The sequence below is a fragment of the Rana temporaria genome, chromosome 4 (genome assembly GCF_905171775.1).
Source record: "Rana temporaria chromosome 4, aRanTem1.1, whole genome shotgun sequence".
Lineage (NCBI taxonomy): Eukaryota > Metazoa > Chordata > Amphibia > Anura > Ranidae > Rana > Rana temporaria.
In genome coordinates, this window is record NC_053492.1 from 200417450 (window position 1) to 200445187 (window position 27738).

The following is a 27738-nucleotide window of genomic DNA, read 5'->3' on the forward strand; positions in this document are numbered from 1 at the left end:
CTGCAATCATGTTCGTTCAGCACAGTGGTGTAGTGTATAGCACTTTGACCTAGCAGCAAAAGGGTCGCTGGTTCGAATCCAGCCCGTGACACCATCTGCATGGAGTTTGCATGTTCTCCCTGTGCCTGCGTGGGTTTCCTCCCACAATATAAAAACACGCTGTAAATCAGATCCGGTCTAAATAAGCCCTAATATGCAGTAGTATATTTAGGTTTTGTTCTGCCCTAGGCCTGACTACATATCTGCATCCTAATAGAAAAATGACCCACCCCTTCCTGTCAAGGTCACACCCTGTTTTTGTATGACCCGCCCAGGAATTTTCAGGGGACCCACACACTAGTTCTGGGGGGGAGGGGGGGCACTGGATTCCCTTAACCACTTCCATACCAGGCACTTACACACCTTCCCGCCCAAGCCAATTTTCAGCTTTCAGCACTGTCGCACTTTGAATGGCAATTGCGCGGTCATACAACACTGTACCCAAACAAAATTGGCGTCCTTTTTCCCCCACAAATAGAGCTTTCTTTTGTTGGTATTTGATCACCTCTGTGATTTTTTTTTTTTTGCGCAACAACTAAAAAAAGACTGCAAATTTTGAAAAAAAAACCTTTTTATTTTTTTCTGTTAATTTTTTTGTAAATAAGTTTTTCTCTTTCAATTACGGGCACTGATATGGCGGCACTGATGGGCACCGATGAGATGGCACTGATGGACATCGATGAGGTAGTACTGACGGGCACAGATGAGGTGGCATTGATTGGCGGCGCTGGTATGCGGCACTGATGGGCACTCATAGGCGGCACTGATGGGCGGCACAGATGGGCACTCATGGGCGGCACAGATGGGCACTCATGGGCGGCACTTATGGGTGGCACTGATGGATACTTATGGGTGGCACAGGTGGGCACTGATAGGTGGGCACTGTGCATGGATGGGCACTGTGGGGTGGCACTGATGGACACTTTGGGGTGGCACTGATGGACACTGTGGGGTGGCACTGATTTTCCCAGGTTGCCAGTCAGTGCCCATTTGTGGGCACTGATTGGCATCTTTTTTCTTTTTTTTTTAATGCTTTTTGTTTTTTTTCCATATTTTTTTTTTTTTTGCCCACCCTGGTGGTCCAAGGTGGGGTATCCCTGGTGGTCCAGTGTGGTGATCCGAGGGGGGGCTGCGCTGATAAACAATCAGCGCGAACGCCCCCTGTCAGGAGAGCCACCGATCGGCTCTCCTATACTCGCGTCTGTCAGACGCGAGTGAGGAAGAGCCATCGATGGCTCTTCCTGTTTACATCGTGATCAGCCGTGATTGGACACGGCTGATCACGTGGTAAAGAGTCCCCGTCTCCGTGAGAGACTCTTTACCGAGATCGGAGATGCAGGGTGTCAGACTGACACCCCGCATCACCGATCGCCGAGCTGCGTGCCCCCACAGGCGCGCGCGCGGCATGAAATCCTGCAGGACGTCCTGTCAGGATTGTGTAACCACTTCCCGGACGTAAATCGGCCATAGGCTGGGCGGGAAGTGGTTAATTTGCATAGTTTTTCTCTCACTTCCTGTTTGGCTATGGGGCAGGAAGTGAAGGCAAATCTCCCCAATTGGACACAGATAATACGTAATAAACAGACAGGGCCTATAACCCTCCCTCACTCTATTCAAAATTAAAGAAAATAAAACGTGTTGATTATAGTTCTAGTCAGGGGCGGACTGACCATTGAGTCACTCGGGCACTGCCCGAGGGCCCCATGCCACTAGGGGGCCCCATCCGGGTTGCCAGGCTCAGTAAAACCAGGGACAGTATGTAAAAATCTGCGTTTTTTTTTTTTTTTTAGATCTGTCCCTGATATGTCCGAAACTGACATGCTTTTAATGTGAATATCCCAAGATTTTAGCTGCCCTGCCTCTGCACTGCCTCCTGGCGTGGTGGCCATCTGTAAGCCAGAGGGGCCCCATACTCTTCTATTGCCCGGGGGGCCCATGAGTTGTCAGTCCGCCCCTGGTTCTAGTTTAAGCACAAATTTCATAGTTTTATTGAGAGCCCTAAGAAAATATAACCATGCCAATAGGCCAGGATACAGCGTTGCTAATATGTAGGAATGTGTGTGTTAGAGCACCCCACCCAATGTTAACTAAAAAATTATTAATTTGCAAATAAGTATTATCTGCTCATTTTTTGGGGATGTCTGCACCCCTGATAGTGAGAACATTTGTGAGGTGTCTTCACCCTTTATAATTCAAATTCATTCACTTCCTGTAACATAGCCAAACAGGAAGTGAGGGTAAAACCTTACTAATATCTTTTCTTGGGGACACAGAGATCAATCTAAATAGTTTCCCATTATGTAAATTGCACTCTAGCATTTTGCTGTGTACACCCCAAATTATTAGGGATCTTGGACTTTGGGGTCCATTTACTAAAGGCAAATCCACTTTGCACTACAAGTGCAAAGCAAGGAAGAAAACAAAACAACTTTGCTTCTACAGGATTGGATGTTAACCAGTTGGTAACCGCCCTATAGCCAAAATACGGCTACAGAGCGGTTACTGTACTCTAGGAGGGCGTCAATGTACGTCCTCCCAGAGACTGCGTTGTGCGCGCCTGAGCGGGCGCGCACACGCGATCGCCGGTGCTCGCCGGGTCTACGGGACCCGCAGCAACAGCACTCGCGGTAAGGAGCCAATGGACGCGGCTCCTTACCACGTGATCGCGCCGTCCAATGACGGCGCGATCACATTTGTAAACAAACCCTGCAAGCTGGGTCACATGCAGGTCATCTCTCTCCTCTCCTCACACCGTTGCAGCGTGAGAGGAGAGGAGAGAGATTTTTTCAAATCGATAGTAAGTGCCAGCAGTGCCCAGCAGTGCCCAGCAGTGCCCAGCAGTGCCCCATCTTTACCCCAGCAGTGCCATCTGTCCCCTAGGAAGTGCCATCTGTCCCCCAGGAAGTGCCATCTGTGCCCCAGGCAGTGCCATCTGTGCCCCACTAGTGCCATCTGTGCCCCACTAGTGCCATCTGTGCCATCTGTGCCACCTGTGCCCCACAAGTGCCCCAACAGTGCCACCTGTCCTACACCAGTGAACACCAGTGCCACAAAAGTAAAACAACACTGCCACATCAGTGCCACAACACTGCCACCTGTGCCCATAAGTGCCACCTGTGCCCATAAGTGCCCACAAGTGCCGCCTGTGCCCACGAGTGCCGCCTGTGCCCACGAGTGCCGCCTGTGCCCACGAGTGCCGCCTGTGCCACACCAGTGCCGCCTGTGCCACACCAGTGCCGCCTGTGCCACACCAGTGCCGCCTGTACCAAACCAGTGCCGCACCAGTGTCATCTGAGCCACACCAGTGTCATCTGAACCACATCAGTGCCGCCTGTGCCCATCAGTGCCGCCTGTGCCCATCAGTGCCGCCTGTGCCCATCAGTGCCGCCTGTGCCCATCAGTGCCACCTGTGCCACACCAGTGCCGCCTGTACCAAACCAGTGCCGCCTGTACCAAACCAGTGCCGCACCAGTGTCATCTGAGCCACACCAGTGCCACACCAGTGTCATCTTTGCCACATCAGTGCCGCCTGTTCCCATCAGTGCCACCTGTGCCCATCAGTGCCGCCTGTGCCCATCAGTGCCACCTGTGCCACACCAGTGCCGCCTGTACCAAACCAGTGCCGCCTGTACCAAACCAGTGCCGCACCAGTGTCATCTGAGCCACACCAGTGCCACACCAGTGTCATCTGAGCCACATCAGTGCCGCCTGTGCCCATCAGTGCCACCTGTGCCCATCAGTGCTCATCTGCACCCCACCAGTGCTCATCTGCACCCCACCAGTGCTCATCTGCACCCCACCAGTGCTCATCTGCACCCCACCAGTGCTCATCTGCGCCCCACCAGTGCTCATCTGCACCCCACCAGTGCTCATCTGCACCCCACCAGTGCTCATCTGCGCCCCACCAGTGCCATCTGCGCCCCACCAGTGCCATCTGTGCCCCACCAGTGCCATCTGTGCCCCACCAGTGCCACACCAGTTCCACCTGCACCACTGCAGTGACGCCTGTGCCCACCAGTGCCGCCTGCTAATCAGTGACCCCAGAGCCACAGCAGTGCAACCAGAGCCACACCAGTGCCACATTTGCCCATCAGTTACACCTGCGCCACTGCAGTGCCACTAGTGCCCACCAGTGTTCTGCAGTCCAGCCTCACTAGCCACCAGTATGGCAAAAAAATTTTTTACAACCGAGCAGGCCTTCCAGAAACTATGGGCGTCTGATGACAGCTGTGAGGAGTCTCTGTCCGATTCCGATTCGGCCTATGAGCCCGTAACAGGAAGCGGGTCTGATACTGATTCAGAGGAGGAACCTGTGCCCGTTAAAAGAAGGCGTTCTGGCGTGGAGCAGCCTACTACTAGTGCAGTGCCGTCCACCTCGCAAGCAGTGCCGTCCACCTCGCGAGCAGTGCCGTCCACCTCGCAAGCAGTGCCGTCCACCCCGCAAGCAGTGCCGTCCACCCCGCAAGCAGTGCCGTCCACCCCGCAAGCAGTGCCGTCCACCCCGCAAGCAGTGCAACAAAGGTCAGGCACCAGTAGGGTGTCCTCTCTGCCCCAAAGGGATAGGGGCCATGCCAGCCTTCCCTATGGCCTTCAAAACCCCCTGTGGCTGCCTTCGAATTCTGGAGCATCAAGTATCCCCCCTTTCACCGCCCAACCAGGTGTACAGGTGAACACCGATAATTTTGACACGATTGATTTTTTTCATTTAGTTTTTACAGACGAATTATTGTCATCTATTGTGGCCCAGTGCAATCTCTACGCTCAGCAATTTATTCTAAGCAACCCCGATTCCAGCTATGCCCGCCCCTTTCATTGGAGAGACCTGACCGTAGAGGAGTTTAAAATATTATTAGGCCTGACCTTCAATATGGGTCTCTCAAAAAAAAAACCAAAGGGTACGCCTATTGGTCTACCAAAGCCATCCACCACATGCCCGTCTTCTCATCCCGTATGCCCAGATCCCGATACTTCATGATTCTACGGTTCCTCCACTATAATGACAACACCCAGTGCCCTCCCCGAAATGACCCTGCTTTTGACAAATTATTTAAAATTCGGCCACTTCTAAATTTTTTTTCTGAAAAATTCCCCCAGTTATATACCCCTCAACAAAATATTTCAATAGATGAGTCCCTTGTAAAATTCCACGGCAGGCTGGGCTTTAAACAATTCATCCCAAGCAAAAGGGCCCGATATGGGGTGAAGATGTACAAACTGTGTGACCGAGACACGGGGTACATCTACTCCTTCATTGTTTACGAAGGGAAGGACTCCCAACTACATCCCCCCGAATGCCCCGAATACATCGGAACAAGTGGAAAAGTCGTCTGGGAGCTCATCTATCCACTACTTGGAAAAGGATACCACCTTTACGTGGACAATTTTTATACTAGCTTGCCCCTGTTTAGAAATCTTTACCGGAGAGACACCCCAGCATGTGGCACAGTGAGAATAAACAGAAAGGGCTTCCCCCAAAAATTGGTGAATCAGAAGCTGAGACGAGGAGAGACGACGTCTTTACGGAACCAGGAGCTATTGGCTGTCAAGTGGAGGGACAGACGAGATGTCCACATGCTCACCACCATCCACAATGACACCTACGTGGAAGTCCCCAAAAGAAGCGGCCCAGTGCAGAAACCATCTTGTGTCTACGACTACAATTTATTTATGGGTGGCGTAGACTTCAATGACCAGATGATTGAACCCTATCTTCCCTCCCGAAAATCCCGTCACTGGTATAAAAAAGTGTCCATTTACTTTTTCAGTTTGGCCTTCTATAACTCTTATGTTATCTACAAAAAAGCAACACAGAATCCCGTTCCATATCTACTCTACCAAGAAGACGTTGTCACCGCCCTTTTGTTCCCTGAAATGCCACCAGACATTCTTCGCACTGATTGCGTGAGCAGACTTCACGAACGGCACTTTCCTGACAAAATCCCCCCCCGTCGAACAGGTGCAGCCCGTCAGAAGAAATGTCGGGTGTGCGCCAGAGGAGGAGTCAGAAGAGACACAACAGTTTATTGTCCCGATTGTCCCTCCCAACCAGGCCTCTGTTTAGGTGCATGTTTCCGCCATTACCACACTATTGAAAATTATTAGGTAAACAAAATTCAAATTCCCTGTCATTTTCCTCCACACCCCTTATGCCACTGCACTGTACCTACCTCTGCCTTCTCCGTTACCGACCCTGGACTGTTTTATACGACCACGATTTTGCCTAATGCTAAAAATACCTCTGCTTTCTCTGGAACTGACCCTGGCTTGTTATACGACCACTCTTTTGCCTAACCCTAAACTGTACCTACATCTGCCTGCTCTGGAATTGACCCTGGACTGTTTGACCACGTTTTTTGCCTGCCCCTTGGATTGATCTTTTACCCTGCTATGCTAGTGGGAACACAGGAGTCTCACACATGTGAGGGGCTCCAGAATTGTTTTTCTGGATGAAAAAACTAATTTTTTAGTTTTCTCATTCCCAGATTAGGGTCTGGTTGCCCGGAGGCTTCAAAGAGATTTGGGTGGGAGAAGCCTCTACCCCTGTCCCCATTCTTTCCTGGCCTTACTACCAGGACCAATATTTTGGCACTGCTGGCTATGTACCGACTATGAACAATATTGCTGCCTGGACAATTCCATTCATTGTCGCTGACCACGTCCCTGCCTGCTGCCTGGATCAGGGCTCTCCTCCTGTGGACAATTGCACTACTAAAAACACAGGTAATCCTTTTTTTTTGTACCCATTACTCAGCAGAATGTATTTTAGGGTGTAATTCTTGGTATGTACATGCTGTGTTAGAAATATGAAGGGCCTTCAAAAATGTGATAGATTGTAAGGAAATTGGATGTGTAATTTGTGTCCCTACAACACCTGATGGTGCTTCTTGGATGTTGGGTCTCTATGTGGCCAGGCTGTGTAAAAGTCTCACACATGTGGTATCGCCATACTCAGGAGGAGCAGCAGAATATATTTTGGGGTGTAATTTTTGCTATGTACATGCTATGTGTTGGAAATATCCTATAAATGGACAACTTTGTGTAAAAAAAATGCGTTTTCATTTTTTTTCCACATTTTCCAAAAACATCTGCAAAAAAATGAACTGTTCAAAAGACTCATTATGCCTCATAGATTATACGTTGGGGTGTTAGCTTTCCAAAATGGGGTCACTTTGTGGGCGTTTCCATTGTCCTGGTGCTCCAGGGCCTTCAAAAGTGTAATAGGTGGTTGAGAGATTAGATGTGTAATTTATGCTCCTAGAATGCTTGAAGTTGCTACTTCGGTGTTGGGCCTCTGTATGTGGCCACGCTGTGTAAAAGTCTCACACATGTGGTATCGCCATACTCAGGAGGAGCAGCAGAATACATTTTGGGGTGTAATTTTTGCTATGTACATGCTATGTGTTGGAAATATCCTATAAATGGACAACTTTGTGTAAAAAAAATGCGTTTTAATTTTTTTTCCACATTTTCCAAAAACATCTGCAAAAAAATAAACTGTTCAAAAGACTCATTATGCCTCATAGATTATACGTTGGGGTGTTAGCTTTCCAAAATGGGGTCACTTTGTGGGCGTTTCCATTGTCCTGGTGCTCCAGGGCCTTCAAAAGTGTAATAGGTGGTTGAGAGATTAGATGTGTAATTTATGCTCCTAGAATGCTTGAAGTTGCTACTTCGGTGTTGGGCCTCTGTATGTGGCCACGCTGTGTAAAAGTCTCACATGTGGTATCGCCATACTCAGGAGGAGCAGCAGAATATATTTTGGGGTGTAATTTTTGCTATGTACATGCTATGTGTTGGAAATATCCTATAAATGGACAACTTTGTGTAAAAAAAAATGCGTTTTCATTTTTTTTCCACATTTTCCAAAAACATCTGCAAAAAAATGAACTGTTCAAAAGACTCATTATGCCTCATAGATTATACGTTGGGGTGTTAGCTTTCCAAAATGGGGTCACTTTGTGGGCGTTTCCATTGTCCTGGTGCTCCAGGGCCTTCAAAAGTGTAATAGGTGGTTGAGAGATTAGATGTGTAATTTATGCTCCTAGAATGCTTGAAGTTGCTACTTCGGTGTTGGGCCTCTGTATGTGGCCACGCTGTGTAAAAGTCTCACACATGTGGTATCGCCATACTCAGGAGGAGCAGCAGAATATATTTTGGGGTGTCATTTGTGGAATATACATGCCATGTGAGAGAAATAACCTGTTATAATGACAATATTGGTATGAAAAAAAAAAAAAAAAAAAAATCTTAATTTTGCAAAGAATTGTGGGAAAAAATGGCAACTTCAAAAAACTAACTATGACTCTTACTAACTACCTTGGAATGTCTACTTTCCAAAAAGGGGTCATTTGGGGGGTATTTGTACTTTATTGGCTTGTTAGGGTCTCAAGAAATGAGAGAAGCTGTCAGTACTTCAGGTGTGATCAAATTGTTCAATTTTCAGAAATTGGTACCAAAGCTTGTAGACCCTATAACTTTCACCCAGACTAAATAATATCCAAATTTTTTTTTTTTTTTTACCAAAAATATGTAGCAGTATGCATTTTAGGCCAAATGTATGAGGAAAATTACTTTTTTACAAAATGATATGATAGAAATGAAGAAAAATTCATTTTTTTACAAAATTTTCGTTCTTTTTTCATTAATAGCGGGAAAAAAAAAAACGCAGAGGTGATCAAATACCACCAAAAGAAAGCTCTATTTGTGGGAAAAAAAGGACAAAAATTTCATTTGGTTACAGTGTTGTATGACTGAGTTATTGTCATTCAAAACGTGAGAGCACCAAAAGCTGAAAATTGGTCTGGTTTATTAAGGGTGTTTAAGTGCCCAGTTGTCAAGTGGTTAAAACCATCAGTGCTTCCTCTCTCATTTTCAGCAACTATGCTTGTACTGCAGAGTGGCTTTGCCTTTACTAAACCCCAAACTAAATAATCATTTGGGGCAGGGATCCTCAAACTACGGCCCTCCAGCTGTTGTAGAACTACACATCCCATGAGGCCTTGTAATGCACTGACATTCACAGACATGACTAGGCATGATGGGAATTGTAGTTCCTGAACAACTGGAGGGCCGTAGTTTGAAGACCCGTGATTTGGGGTGTACACAGCAGTGCTGGAGTGCAATTTGCTTAATGGGGACACTAGTTAGATTGACCTGTGTCCCCAAGAAAAGACACTGGTAGGGTTTTAACTAGGGTTGTCCAGATACCGATACTAGTATCGGTATCGGGACCGATACCGAGTATTTGCGGGAGTACTCGTACTCGCGCAAATGCTCCCGATACCTAAATAGAATACTTTTTTTGTATTTATCAACGTGTTCTATGAAAATTCTTTGAGTTTTTTACTACTGCGTGACAAGCAAATAAAACATTTTTATTCATTTTTACTCATTTTTATTCTTTTATAATGTCTTGAGTTAGAGTTCTTCATAATTCTAAAGAAAATATCCTTAGTCTGTATTGTGGTTTGAAAACTGTCACATGACATTTAAAAAAAGTATCGGTATTCGGTATCGACGACTACATGAAAAAAAGTATCGGTACTTGTACTCGGTCCTAAAAAAGTGGTATCGGGACAACCCTAGTTTTAACCTCACTTCCTGTTCAGCTGTGTGACAGGAAGTGAAGCCAATTTTAAGAAAAGGGACACAAAGCTCAACCCAAAAAAAAAAACACAAGCCGGGGTTCTAACACTCACTTGGCTTCCCTCAAACACCCACAATTAGAATAGGATTGCCTTGCCCTAGATTTAAGCACAGTGCTGTAAATCAGCACTTCAAGCCTGTCCACCAATAGCAACCCCCCCCCCCCCCCCCCCCACAGGCCATGTTTGCAGGTTTTCCTTCATCTTGCACATGTGCTTTAAAAGACAGTCTGGACAGCAATTCTTAAGAGAGATCCACAAAACATGTCCTGTCGGGGGTACTTGAGGGCTGAGGACCACTACAGTTAAAAGAAAATACTTACAAGTTTGTCTTTAAAGTCATGGGGAATAAACATGGCAAACATTTCATGATTGCACACCAGGAAAGAAGCTTAGACAAAAATCACACCTAATTTGTTAGGCCCAACCCTATTTCAGCTGCAGCTGTCAAAATATGTTGCATGAAAAAGTAACAAAAAACAAACTTCAAAATTTTAAAGTAATTTTTATTGGTCAACAAAACAAGGAAAGCAAAAAAACAAACACACACAAACAAAAATACATTTCAAAACTCAAAATAAACAGATTTAAAGTCGCAACATCTTCACAATTTTTTCATAAAATAAGGCCACAGAGACAAATACATCAAAGTGAACATCATTTAAAAATAAACAAAAACCATTGGCAAAATAAAAACCCATGCAACAAACCACATTTGTGTTCCACAACAGCATTTCTGCCTGCCCCTATGAGGGCAGCTGAGGACTGATCGATGCACGGTTTTTATAACATGTGCTAGTAATGAAGCAATTGAAATCACATGAACAAATTGCAGTCTCTAGTGTGGGTGAGCTTACACCTGGTTAATTAACCCAACCCACGCTCTATGACCATCCAAGTGATTTTCACCTTTTAAAAAGAAAGAATTTTTTCTAAGTGTTTGAGCAGACTCAGTTCATCACACATGTAGGAACCAAGCTGCAATGGCATGAGTTTTTTTTTCCCCCCTGATCTCATGCTTTCCAGCCTGGCCCGGTCATTGACCAGCAATATGGTCCGGGGCTCAAGTGGTTAAAAATTAACAAAACACTAAAGTTAGCCCAATTTTTGGTGATAATGTGAAAGATGATGTTACACCGAGTAAATAGATACCTTACATGTCACGCTTTACTATTGGAAACACTCCTGCAATGGGGCCAAAATTCATTCCGTGAATATCCCCATAGGCGACCTTTTTCTTTTTTTTTCAGGTTACCAGTTTATAGTTACAAAGAAGGTCTAGTGCTAAAAGTATTGCTCTCGCTCTAACGCACGCATCAATACCTCACATGTGTGGTTTGAACGGTGTTTACATATGTGGGCGGGACTTACGCAAGTCCCGCCCACATATATAAACATCGTTCAAACCACACATGTGAGGTATTGACGCGTGCGTTAGAGCGAGAGCAATACTTTTACCACTAGACCTTCTTTGTAACTATAAACTGGTAACCGGAAAAAAAAAGAAAAAGGTCGCCTATGGGGATATTCACGGAATGAATTTTGGCCCCATTGCAGGAGTGTTTCCAATAGTAAAGCGTGACATGTAAGGTATCTATTTACTCGGTGTAACATCATCTTTCACATTATCCCCAAAAATTGGTTTAACTTTAGTGTTTTGTTCATTTTTAACCACTTGAGCCCCGGACCATATTGCTGGTCAATGACCGGGCCAGTTTTTGTGATTCGGCACGGCGTCGCTTTAACTGACAATTGCGCAGTCGTGCGACGTGGCTCCCAAACAAAATTGGCAACCTTTTTTTTCCCCCACAAAGAGAGCTTTATTTTGGTGGTATTTGATCACTTCTGCGTGTTTTTTTTTTTTTTGAGCTCTAACCAAAAATAGAGCGACAATTTTAAAAAATAAAGAATTAGTTTTACTTTTTGCTATAATAAATATCCCCAAAAATATATATTATAAAAAATAAAAAAACCCTCAGTTTAGGCCGATACGTATTCTACATCTTTTTGGTTCCAAAAAATCGCAAATAGCGTTTAGTGTTTGGTTTTGGCAAAAGTTATAGCGTCTACAAAATATGGCTTTTTTTTGTTTTAACTAGTTATTTCGGCGAACAGCGATTTTTATCGGTACTGCGACATTATGGCGGACACATCGGACACTTTTTTGGAACCATTGGCATTTTTCTAGCGATCAGTGCTGTAAAAATGCATTGCTTACTATAAAAATGCCACTGGCAGGGAAGGGGTTAACACTAGGTGTGATGGAGGGGTTAAATATGTTCCCTGGGTGTGTTCTAACTGAAGGGGGGGTGGGACTGACATGGGTAAATGACAGATCGCTGTTCATGAAGGGCAACTCCAGACCCAAAAAAAAAAATAACGTGGGTTCCCTCCAGGTGCATACCAGGCTCTTAGGCTTGGTCTGGAACATAGGGGGTTAAACCCGCGCCAAAAAAACAGCGTGGGGTCCCCCCCAAGATCCAGACCAAGCTCTTATCCCAGGCACGCAGTCTGGCCAGACAGGAATGGGGGTGGGGACGAGCGAGCGCCCCCCCCTCCTGAGCCGTACCAGACCACATGCCCTCAACATGGGGGAGTGTGTGCTGTGGGGGAGGGGGCACTGCCATGTTGAGGGCATGCGGTCTGGTACGGCTCAGGAGGGGGGGGCGCTCGCTCGTCCCCACCCCCATTCCTGTCCGGGCCAGACTGCGTGCTTGGGATGAGGGCTTGGTTTGGATCTGGGGGGGGACCCCCGCCGATTTCAAGTTTGAAATTTGGCGCGGAGTTCCCCTTCATGGCTGAAAACGGCTCGGAGATTCCCGTGCGCCGCGTCACGCAGCGCATTCACGGGTACGCCGCTTGGTATTTACCAAGATTTTCACGGCGTACTGACAAGGCGCACGGGAAGCGCCGAAATTTCTCTCTGCGCATGCCCAGTATGCAAATGAACCTCCCGAGGTTCAGGCGCACTGTACAAGCGTACGGGGATCTGTTTTCAAAAAACACTTTCCCTTTCAATTCGGCCCGCCAAACACATTCAAACAGATGTTACTTCACTTCCCCTGCATCCCCCCACCTCCCCCCCTAATAAACTCCTGCCCAAACCCCCGCAATTTACATTTCAATGTGCCGTGCGCCAGGTCTGTACTGGTGCACAATGCACCCTCTCCTGGGCGCACGGAGCACATTAGTAACTAGGGAAATACACTGCACTAGCAGCGTATTTCTTTAGTAAATGTCAAAACGGCTGCTACTCCTGCTTTTACTCCATGAGTCATGGAGTAAAGGCTTGGTAAATCAGCCCCATAGTATGGATGTAATCTCATATAAAGTCCAAGACACAAGGATGGAGATACATCACAGACGTATTCTCATTTAAAGTCCCAAACACCTTTGGGTGGTCCCCCCCTTTTTTCTTATAGTACCAGGGATGGAAACAGTGATCGGCAGCTGGCAGTGTTCCCCTGCCAGCCCTATATGGGGCTGTCCGTGCAAAGTGTGCATAATCTGTCCACACAAACGGCATACTTTAATTATGGTTTAATTTGCCATTCAGTTGCTGAACACACCACTTAGCTGCTTGCAAACATCACGCACTGTTTAGACCCTTTTTTTTTTTTTTTTTTGTCTGCATCCCGGGATTACGATGCACTCACTGTGCTTCCCTTTCCCCCCCTTTTGGGGGTACGGGCGGTTACCGTCGGTGCATCGGCGTTGCGTGCCATCCGAGTGATGTCCTTATTGGGCGTCGCCCTGTTGTATGGCTAGTATCCATCACAGCTGATCAAGTGGGTGTGTGTAGCATCTCTTTAGTACAGGCAATTGTGCTGTCTGATTGAGGGCCCCGCCCCCACACTGTCCAGCTGACGTGACGTTGGGGGCAGTCTGGTGCATTTGCTGGATGTATTTAAGCACCTTCCCTGCTCTTCAGCCAGTGGCCATTTTCTATGCAGGCCTTACAGCTGTCAATAGCTGTGGCCATCCTACTCGCATTCCAGGTATCCTTTGTTAATTTTAATGTGTTTGTTATGCCCTTATCCCCTTACCATGTGGGTCACTGTTTGATGGACCTATTCATTCATTCATTCATTCATTCCAGATACCTACCTGTACTATGAGGATACACTATAATTTTACTTTACCCATGGTCGCTGTGCTGTCTGGGAGGGATGCTTTATGCGCTCTGCTGTTTGCCTGCTGGTCTGCCACCTCTGTCCCGGGACGGACATATGTTTGGTCTTAACTGTATTTACATTACCACTTTGACATACTATGTAAGTAACCAGAATTGACTTACTACCTCTTTTTTGGTGGATCCAATTTTAATATCCTGATCACTAATCAAATCTGTATTCCAGATATCCCACTACATCCGCCCCTGATGAGTGTTTTTCATATACACGAAACGCCGCGTCGGGCTTACAAAGATGTAGCTATACGCGTTTATGGGACCCATTCTGATCAACCAGTACTTCTATGATCTATTTACATTTTATACTTCACCTATTGCGTGGTTATGCCCAACCTCTATGTGGCTATATATGTTGTCACGGACTGTTATTTATTTAATGTATTTTTATATCAATTATTGTATTATGTATGAAATGTATGTTCTGTACTTTTGTACAAGTTATTTGTTTCTACCAAATATTCTACTTTCTCAATACATGAACATTTCATCTATGGCTTGTTTCATTACTTTGTCCCCATTCAGCCCACTGTTTCATTTAAAGTCCCAAATTCCCTTTGTTGCAATTTTCCGCATACGGGATGGAGATATAGTATGGATGTAATCTCATATAAAGTCCAAGACACAAGGATGGAGATACATCACAGACGTATTCTCATTTAAAGTCCCAAACACCTTCGGGTGGTCCCCCCCTTTTTTCTTATAATTTGTAGATTGACGGCTTCTGGATCACCCACCACATATATACTGTGGCAGAGCAGCCTGGCTGTGCAAAATCACATAGCTTTGAAAATCACATAGCTCTACGTGATTTTTGTGCACGCAGTGTAGGGGCGCGCGTGGGAACCAATCAGAGGAGCCGGAACAGCGGTCTGCCTATGTAAACAAGACTAACCGCTGATCGGTCAAGGAGCAAAAGAGAGATCTTGTGTTTCAACTAAGCTGAAACACAGATCTCTCTTTGCCTCCAGTGCATCCGTCCCCCACACAGAAAGCACCTTCTAGGGACACACTTAACCCTTTGATCGCCCCTAGTGTTAACCCCTTACCTGTCAGTGTCATTTATTCTCTGACAGTGCATTTTTTTTTTTTAGCACTGATCAAAGTATTGGTGTCACTGGTCCCCAAAAAGTGTCACTAAAGTGGAGTACACACCATAAGAAAAACGGGCAAACGATCACCTGATTTTCCTCGTTGTTTCATAGCAAATCGAAACCGATGAACAAAAATTCATACAAAAATTCTCTTACGCCAAAGGCTTTTTTTTTGTTTATTGTTTCTGCTCATGCGCAGTCTTTTTCCCCCCTGAATCTTCTTGTATAAAAACTGTTTGTTTTGTTCCTGTATAAGAAAAATTTGGGAGTTTTCCCCTTCGGGAATTTTCGTACGAAAATTCGCAATCGGCTGTCGAAAGTTGTGTACACACTATACGAAAATCTGACAAATTCTTTGGACGCAAATGTTTGGCCTGATTTTCTTATAGTGTGTACGAGCCTTTAATGTCCAATTTGCCAAAATGTCACAGTCCCACTAAAAATTGATGGTCACTGCCATTAATAGTAGAAATAATAAAAAGTCCCTAAATCTATCCCATAGTTTGTAGACGCTATAAACTTTGTGGAAACCAATCAGTATACACTTGTTGGGATTTTTTTTTTTACCAAAAATATGTAGCAGAATACATACAGTATAGGCCTACATTGATGGAGACATTTGATTTGTTTTACATTTTTATTGGATATTTTATATAGCAGAAAGTAAAAAATACAGTTTTTATTTTTTTATTTAAGACTGTTGGTCTTTTTTTGTTTATGAAATACAAATAGAATAAGACATGCACATAGACTTGTGATAATTTGGAAATAAATGATCAGGCCATTGTAGGATCCCAACATACACCTCCTTTTTTGTTGTATAGCTAGCATTCCTAAATTACTGTTTTGCACTACTGTATACAGTAAAGTAGAAGACAGAGAATTGGAGCATAAAGAATCATTCAACATTCAAAAACTTCTGCATTACAAACACTGTTCTTCCAAATCACTGTTTATTCACCACTCACAAGATTTTGCAAAACTTCTTCAAAACCATTCATATCATCCAACAATCTCTTCCGATACATAGCCAGCCTATGACTCAATTTATATGAAATAATTTTGATCTTTGGGACAGAACATGAAACAAGAAATCAGGAAAACATGAAAATTAAGCCGTCCAAAAAAGGCCCGTGACTTCTGTAATGCTACCCCTTTAGGTGCCGCTGGATTTTTGGGTCCCCCTTTACATGCACAGGCAGTCAACAGGTATTTTCAGCACACTTTCTGTGGACAGAAACCAATCCAATGGCTTTGTTTGGTTTTTAAACCATTAGGGAAATCAACTAGGGTGGGGAAATAATGGTATGGGATGGCTATAACTGTAGTATAATAGAACTTGAGGACGTGTAACAAAAAGATCACAAGGCTTCCCCTCAAACTGTACAGCCCAACTGGTAAAAGGCAATTCCAACTTCTGACTGCAGGTATTTTATCTCTAAAGAATAATGCTAAGGCACCTGGCTTCTCTTCAGGCTTCACAAGCAAGAGGTGCAAGGTAAGCTTTATGGGCTTTGTTTGCTCTAAGCTGTCCCTTGTAGATAGCTAGCTGGGAATTGCACCTGGCTGCTTCTCCTCTATAGATTCTGTGGTGTAAAATTGAAGCTACTTACTCAATCTCTTGTAAAGTTCCTGTAGAACCGTTATAATCCCACCCCACTCTTGTTCCTGTAGCTCATGTGGTGACTGCTTAACAGGCCTTCTGCAAGTCACAAGCAAGTCACAATGCAAATTCACAAACAATTTTGGGGTCACAGCAGTGTGAACCAAGCCCAAGGGCTAATTGCCTGCAGCAAGGAATATGGACGCTTCTAAAGTAAGTAAAATAAAAACTTTGGGTAGCTAGATGATAGCTGAGAGACATAGCACGCTTCACACATAACTAAACAGTGCAGTATACTGTATATCTTGTAATTTTTATTTATTTTTTACGCTTACAATACCAGCTTTTTTTTTTTCACTTTCATGCAATGCAGGTCATACTGATAAATGCATGCTACCTTGTAGAATGTCTGTAAATACGATCAGGGATAGCTGGAACAAAGCATAGGTAAGGATAGGTTAGTACTGGATTTGACAGGAAAAAGTAACAGAAAGTAACTGTAGCAAAGTCCCAGGGCCCCTGAGGCCTAATGGTGACCTCCAGAGTTGAGGACAGCTGACATCCTTCTGTGTAGAGTGGGTTACAAGGCATGGTGGGTGTAATGCAAGATGAAATGGTGGGTGTCAGACACTTTTTGAATGCAGAGATTTATTATCTATTGAACAGAACCTGGGGGAGAGAGGGTTAGGGCCAGGACATCCTTGGGTAGATTCAAAGATAATTGGCAGACTCAGAGACTTCTATAGGTAGACAGCTATACAGGTAAAGGCCTCCAGTCGGACACCACTTCTGTATAGGTAGGACCGCTGTCTCCTATAGCAACAGTCTTGTAGTAGCTACTAATGGTAATTGTATTGGCAACACAAACAGTTCTCCGCTTACTCCACAGTCACATACTGTGGATCTTTACTCAATGAACTCCCAATCTTTTACTAGACTTCAGAGTCCAATAGCCACTGGATCCCCTGAGCTCTTCCACTTGTAGCACTCAGTATCTTCCTCAAGCATCATCCCAGCTTCCCTGCTGGGTTCCTGTGTTGGCACCCCCTGATGCTCTGCAAGCATCACTTCTGTTGTCCTGCTGGGTCCATAGCTTGGCAGTTGCTGAAGTTTTCCCACTTCTTTACGTCCCCGGTTGGTGAGAATACTGCTCCGGTACTTGCTTCAACTCACTCACAGTGGTCTCCGGTAACGAGATGGATGGTCCCTTACTGGCGACAGCTTCCCCTTCTACCTCCAACCACAGCTGGTTCCCCGTCCAGCTGAACCGATACTTCTGGTTGGACTACAAGCCAGTTGTCCCAACCCTATGCTGCTCTCCTGCTTCTGGGTAGGCCCTCAGAGAGCTCAGCAGCCCAGGGCAACATAACACACGTCCACCCAGACAGCTGTCCAGGTGGCACAGAAACCCTGATCACCTCACTCCACCCAAATAAATAGGCTCTCCCACCAGGCCAAGGGACCAAAGAAAATCCCTGCCCATTGGCTGAGACACCCCATCCATTCATGGCTGAGCTTGCAAAGCCCCTGTCTTATCTAATGCCACTAGCATAGTGCCACCTAGCGATAGAAGAGAAAGGGTGCAACAAGTCCAGATTTAGAGAGGAATCAATTGACCTAACAATTGGCCAAACTAATACATGGGAACAAAATTTGATAGCAACCCTGCCTAAACATCAGGGTGCTACATCACATAATGGGGTTGATTTACTAAAGGCAAAAGGCTGTTCACTTTACAAGAGCATTCTCTTTTAGTATAGTGAATGTGGTGCAACGAATACCCAATCAGGTGCAAGACAATTTAAAAAATAGTATATTTGCTTGCACATTAATGTATAATGTCAATCGGCAGAGCATCACCGTATTAACTAAGCTAGTGGAAGGTTCCATTGCAAAATGAACAGCTAATTTGCCTTTAGTAATCACTATACCACTATCACATCACTATACCACTATCACAGCACTATACCACTATGACATCACTATATCACTATGACATCACTATATCACTATGACATCACTATATCACTATGACATCACTATATCACTATGACATCACTATACCACTATGACATCACTATATCACTACACCACTATGACATCACTATACCACTATGACATTAGAGTGTAAGCTCCTCTGTACAGAGACTGATGTGACTGTGGGGGGAGGGGACATTAGAGTGTAAGCTCCTCTGTACAGGGACTGATGTGACTGGGGGGGGGACATTAGAGTGTAAGCTCCTCTGTACAGAGACTGATGTGACTGTGGGGGGGGGGAGGGGACATTAGAGTGTAAGCTCCTCTGTACAGAGACTGATGTGACTGTGGGGGAGGGGACATTAGAGTGTAAGCTCCTTTGTACAGAGACTGATGTGACTGTGGGGAGGAGGGGACATTAGAGTGTAAGCTCCTCTGTACAGAAACTGATGTAACTGTGGGGGGGAGGGGACATTATAGTGTAAGCTCCTCTGTACAGAGACTGATGTGATGTGGGGGGAGGGGACATTAGAGTGTAAGCTCCTCTGTACAGAGACTGATGTGACTGTGGGGGGAGGGGACATTACTGGGGGGGACATTAGAGTGTAAGCTCCTCTGTACATAGACTGATGTGACTGTGGGGGGGAGGGGACATTAGAGTGTAAGCTCCTCTGTACATAGACTGATGTGACTGTGGGGGGGAGGGGACATTAGAGTGTAAGCTCCTCTGTACAGAGACTGATGTGACTGTGGGGGAGGGGACATTAGAGTGTAAGCTCCTTTGTTCAGAGACTGATGTGACTGTGGGGGGGAGGGGACATTAGAGTGTAAGCTCCTCTGTACAGAGACTGATGTGATGTGGGGGGAGGGGACATTACAGTGTAAGCTCCTCTGTACAGAGACTGATGTGACTGTGGGGGAGGGGACATTAGAGTGTAAGCTCCTCTGTACAGAGACTGATGTGACTGTGGGGGGGAGGGGACATTAGAGTGTAAGCTCCTCTGTACAGAGACTGATGTGACTGTGGAGGGGAGGGGACATTAGAGTGTAAGCTCCTCTGTACAGAGACTGATGTGACTGGGGGGGAGGGGACATTAGAGTGTAAGCTCCTCTGTACAGAGACTGATGTGACTGTGGGGGGAGGGGACATTAGAGTGTAAGCTCCTCTGCACAGAGTCCATCAGAGCTCGGAGGTTGATGATATCATCGGGGTAATCTCCGGGACCCATCACCCACACCGTGATCCCCATCCCCGCACCTCGGGGAGGATCTCCCGCACCGCCTCAAAGAGCTCTGAGAGATCACAGAGGAGAGCAAGACAATGTGAGGAATAATCCCACTATGACATCACTATACCACTATGACATCACACCACTATGACATTACTATACCACTATGACATCATACCACTATGACATCACTATACCACTATAACATCACACCACTATGACATCCTACAACTATGACATCACTATACCACTATGACATCACTATACCACTATGACATCACTATATCACTATGACATCACTACACCACTATGACATTACTACACCACTATGACATTACTACACCACTATGACATCACTACACCACTATGACATCACTACACCACTATGACATCACTACAACACTATGACATCACTATACCACTATGACATCACACCACTATGACATCATACAACTATGAAATCACTATACCACTATGACATCACACCACTATGACATCACACCACTATGACATCACTATATCACCATACCACTATGACATCACTATATCACTATGACATCACACCACTGTGACATCACACCACTATGACATCACACCACTATGACATCACACCACTATGACATTATACCACTATGACATTATACCACTATGACATCACTATATAACTATGACATCACTATACCACTATGACATCACTATATCAGTATGACATCACACCACTATGACATCATACCACTATGACATCACTATACCACTATGACATCACTATATCACTATGACATCACTATACCACTATGACATCACTATATCACTATGACATCACTATACCACTATGACATCACTATACCACTATGACATCACTATATCAGTATGACATCACACCACTATGACATCACTACACCACTATGACATCACTATACCACTATGACATCACTATATCAGTATGACATCACACCACTATGACATCACTATACCACTATGACATCATACCACTATGACATCACACCACTATGACATCACTATACCACTATGACATCACTATACCACTATGACATCACTATACCACTATGACATCACTATGACATCACTATACCACTATGACATCACTATATCAGTATGACATCACACCACTATGACATCACTATATCAGTATGACATCACACCACTATGACATCACACCACTGTGACATCACACCACTATGACATCACTATATAACTATGACATCACTATACCACTATGACATCACTATATCACTATGACATCACTATACCACTATGACATCACTATATCACTATGACATCACTATATCACTATGACATCACTATACCACTATGACATCACTATATCAGTATGACATCACACCACTATGACATCACTACACCACTATGACATCACTATACCACTATGACATCACACCACTATGACATCACTATACCACTATGACATCATACCACTATGACATCACACCACTATGACATCACTATACCACTATGACATCACTATACCACTATGACATCACACCACTATGACATCATACCACTATGACATCACTATATCACTATGACATCACTATACCACTATGAACATCACTATACCACTATGACATCACTATATCACTATGACATCACTACACCACTATGACATCACACCACTATGACATCATACCACTATGAACATCACTATACCACTATGACATCACTATATCACTATGACATCACTATACCACTATGAACATCACTATACCACTATGACATCACTATATCACTATGACATCACTATACCACTATGACATCACTATATCAGTATGACATCACACCACTATGACATCACTATACCACTATAACAACACACCACTATGACATCACACCACTATGACATCATACAACTATGAACATCACTATACCACTATGACATCACTATATCACTATGACATCACTATACCACTATGATATCACACCACTATGACATCATACAACTATGACATCACTATACCACTATGACATCATACAACTATGACATCACTATACCACTATGACATCACACTACTATGAACATCACTATACCACTATGGCATCACTATATCACTATAACATCACTATACCACTATGACATCACTATATCAGTATGACATCACAACACCACTATGACATCACTATACCACTATGACATCACTATACCACTATAACATTACACCACTATGACATCACACAACTGTGACATCACTATACCACTATGACATCACACCACTATGACATCACACCACTATGACATCACACTACTATGACATCATACCACTATGAACATCACTATACCACTATGACATCACTATATCACTATGACATCACTATACCACTATGACATCACTATATCAGTATGACATCACACCACTATGACATCACTACACCACTATGACATCACTATACCACTATGACATCACTATAACACTATAACATCACACCACTATGACAACACACTACTATGACATCACACCACTATGACATCATACAACTATGACCTCACTATACCACTATGACATCACACCACTATGACATCATACCACTATGAACATCACTATACCACTATGACATCACTATACCACTATGACACCACTATACCACTATGACATCACACCACTATGACATCATACAACTATGACATCACTATACCACTATGACATCACATCACTATGACATCATACCACTATGAACATCACTATACCACTATGACATCACTATACCACTATGACATCACTATATCAGTATGACATCACACCACTATGATATCACTACACCACTATGACATCACTATACCACTATGACATCACTATACCACTATAACATCACACCACTATGACATCACCCACTATGACATCCTACAACTATGACATCACTATATCACTATGACATCACTATACCACTATGACATCACTATATCAGTATGACATCACTACACCACTATGACATCACTACACCACTATGACATCACTATACCACTATGACATCACTATACCACTATGACATCACACCACTATGACATCATACAACTATGACATCACTATACCACTATGACATCACACCACTATGACATCACACCAATATGACATCATACCACTATGAACATCACTATACCACTATGACATCACTATATCACTATGACATCACTATATCACTATGACATCACTATACCACTATGACATCACTATACCACTATGACATCACTATATCACGATGACATCACTATACCACCATGACATCAATATATCACTATGACATCACTATACCATTATGACATCACTATATCACTATGACAATACCACTATGACATCACTATATCAGTATGACATCACACCACTATGACATCACTATATCAGTATGACATCACACCACTATGACATCACTATACCACTATGACATCACACCACTATGACATCACTATACCACTATGACATCATACCACTATGACATCACTATACCACTATGACATCACTATACCACTATGACATCACACCACTATGACATCACACCACTATGACATCATACCACTATGACATCACTATATCACTATGACATCACTATACCACTATGACATCACTATAACACTATGATATCACTATGACATCACACCACTATGACATCACTATATCAGTATGACATCACACCACTATGACATCACTACACCACTATGACATCACTATACCACTATGACATCACTATATCACTATGACATCACACCACTATGACATCACTATACCACTATGACATCACTATACCACTATGACATCACAACACTATGACATCATACAACTATGACATCACTATACCACTATGACATCACACCACTATGACATCACACCACTATGACATCATACCACTATGAACATCACTATACCACTATGACATCACTATGACATCACTATAACACTATGACATCACTATATCAGTATGACATCACACCACTATGACATCACTACACCACTATGACATCACTATACCACTATACAATCACACCACTATGACATCCTACAACTATTACATCACTATACCACTATGACATCACTATATCAGTATGACATCACACCACTATGACATCATACCACTATGAACATCACTATACCACTATGACATCACTATATCACTATGACATCACTATACCACTATGACATCACTATATCAGTATGACATCACACCACTATGACATCACTACACCACTATGACATCACTATACCACTATGACATCACACCACTATGACATCACTATACCACTATGACATCACACCACTATGACATCACTATACCACTATGACATCACTATACCACTATGACATCACACCACTATGACATCACACCACGATGACATCACTATACCACTATGACATCACTATACTACTATGACATCACTATACCACTATGAACATCACTATACCACTATGACATCACTATATCACTATGCCATCACTATACCACTATGAACATCACTATACCACTATGACATCACTATATCACTATGACATCACTATATCACTATGACATCACTATACCACTATAACATCATACAACTATGACATCACTATACCACTATGACATCACACCACTATGACATCACTATACCACTATGACATCACACCACTATGACATCATACCACTATGACATCACACCACTATGACATCACTATACCACTATGACATCACTATACCACTATGACATCACTATACCACTATGACATCACTATACCACTATGACATCACTATACCACTATGACATCCCTATACCATTATGACATCACTATATCACTATGACAATACCACTATGACATCAATATATCAGTATGACATCACACCACTATGACATCATACCACTATGACATCACTATACAACTATGACATCACTATACCACTATGACATCACACCACTATGACATCACTATACCACTATGACATCACTATACCACTATGACATCATACCACTATGACATCACTATACAACTATGACATCACTATACCACTATGACATCACACCACTATGACATTACACCACTATGACATCACACCACTATGACATCACACCACTATGACATCACTATACCACTATGACATCACTATATCACTATGACATCACTATGACATCACTATATCACTATGACATCACACCACTATGACATCACTATATCAGTATGACATCACACCACTATGACATCACTACACCACTATGACATCACTATACCACTATGACATCACTATATCACTATGACATCACACCACTATGACATCACTATACCACTATGACATCACTATACCACTATGACATCACTATACCACTATGACATCACACCACTATGACATCACTATACCACTATGACATCAGACTACTATGACATCACACCACTATGACATCACACCACTATGACATCATACCACTATGAACATCACTATACCACTATGACATCACTATATCACTATGACATCACTATACCACTATGACATCACTATATCAGTATGACATCACACCACTATGACATCACTACACCACTATGACATCACTGCACCACTATGACATCACTATACCACTATAACATCACACCACTATGACATCACACCACTATGACATCCTACAACTATGACATCACTATACCTCTATGACATCACTATATCAGTATGACATCACACCACTATGACATCATACCACTATGAACATCACTATACCACTATGACATCACTATATCACTATGACATCACTATACCACTATGACATTACTATATCAGTATGACATCACAACACTATGACATCACTACACCACTATGACATCACTATACCACTATGACATCACTATACCACTATGACATCACTATACCACTATGACATCACACCACTATGACATCACTATACCACTATGACATCACACCACTATGACATCACTATACCACTATGACATCACTATACCACTATGACATCACTATACCACTATGACATCACACCACTATGACATCACACCACTATGACATCATACCACTATGACATCAATATACCACTATGACATCACTATACCACTATGACATCACTATACCACTATGACATCACTATATCACTATGACATCACTATATCACTATGACATCACTATATCAGTATGACATCACACCACTATGACACCACTATGATATCACTATACCACTATGACATCACACCACTATGACATCATACCACTATGAACATCACTATACCACTATGACATCACTATATCACTATGCCATCACTATACCACTATGAACATCACTATACCACTATGACATCACTATATCACTATGACATCACTATACCACTATGACATCACTATATCAGTATGACATCACACCACTATGACATCACTACACCACTATGACATCACTATACCACTATGACATTACTATACCACTATGACATCACACCACTATGACATCACACCACTATGACATCACTATACCACTATGACATCACACCACTATGACATCACACCACTATGACATCACACCACTATGACATCACTATATCACTATGACATCACTATACCACTATACCACTATGACATCACTATATCAGTATGACATCACACCACTATGACATCACTATATCACTATGACATCACTATATCAGTATGACATCACACCACTGACATCACTACACCACTATGACATCACTATACCACTATGACATCACACCACTATGACATCATACCACTATGACATCACTATACCACTATGACATCACACCACTATGACATCATACCACTATGACATCACTATACCACTATGACATCACACCACTATGACATCATACCACTATGACATCACTACACCACTATGACATCACTATACCACTATGACATCACTATACCACTATGACATCACACCACTATGACATCATACAACTATGACCTCACTATACCACTATGACATCACACCACTATGACATCACACCACTATGACATCATACCACTATGAACATCACTGTACCACTATGACATCACTATACCACTATGACATCACTATACCACTATGACATCACACCACTATGACATCACTATACCACTATGACATCACACCACTATGACATCACACCACTATGACATCACACCACTATGACATCACACCACTATGAACATCACTATACCACTATGACATCACTATATCACTATGACATCACTATACCACTATGACATCACTATATCAGTATGACATCACACCACTATGACATCATACCACTATGAACATCACTATACCACTATGACATCACTATATCACTATGACATCACTATACCACTATGACATCACTATACCACTATGACATCACACCACTATGACATCACTATACCACTATGACATCAGACTACTATGACATCACACCACTATGACATCACACCACTATGACATCATACCACTATGAACATCACTATACCACTATGACATCACTATATCACTATGACATCACTATACCACTATGACATCACTATATCAGTATGACATCACACCACTATGACATCACTACACCACTATGACATCACTGCACCACTATGACATCACTATACCACTATAACATCACACCACTATGACATCACACCACTATGACATCCTACAACTATGACATCACTATACCTCTATGACATCACTATATCAGTATGACATCACACCACTATGACATCATACCACTATGAACATCACTATACCACTATGACATCACTATATCACTATGACATCACTATACCACTATGACATTACTATATCAGTATGACATCACAACACTATGACATCACTACACCACTATGACATCACTATACCACTATGACATCACTATACCACTATGACATCACTATACCACTATGACATCACACCACTATGACATCACTATACCACTATGACATCACACCACTATGACATCACACCACTATGACATCACTATACCACTATGACATCACACCACTATGACATCATACC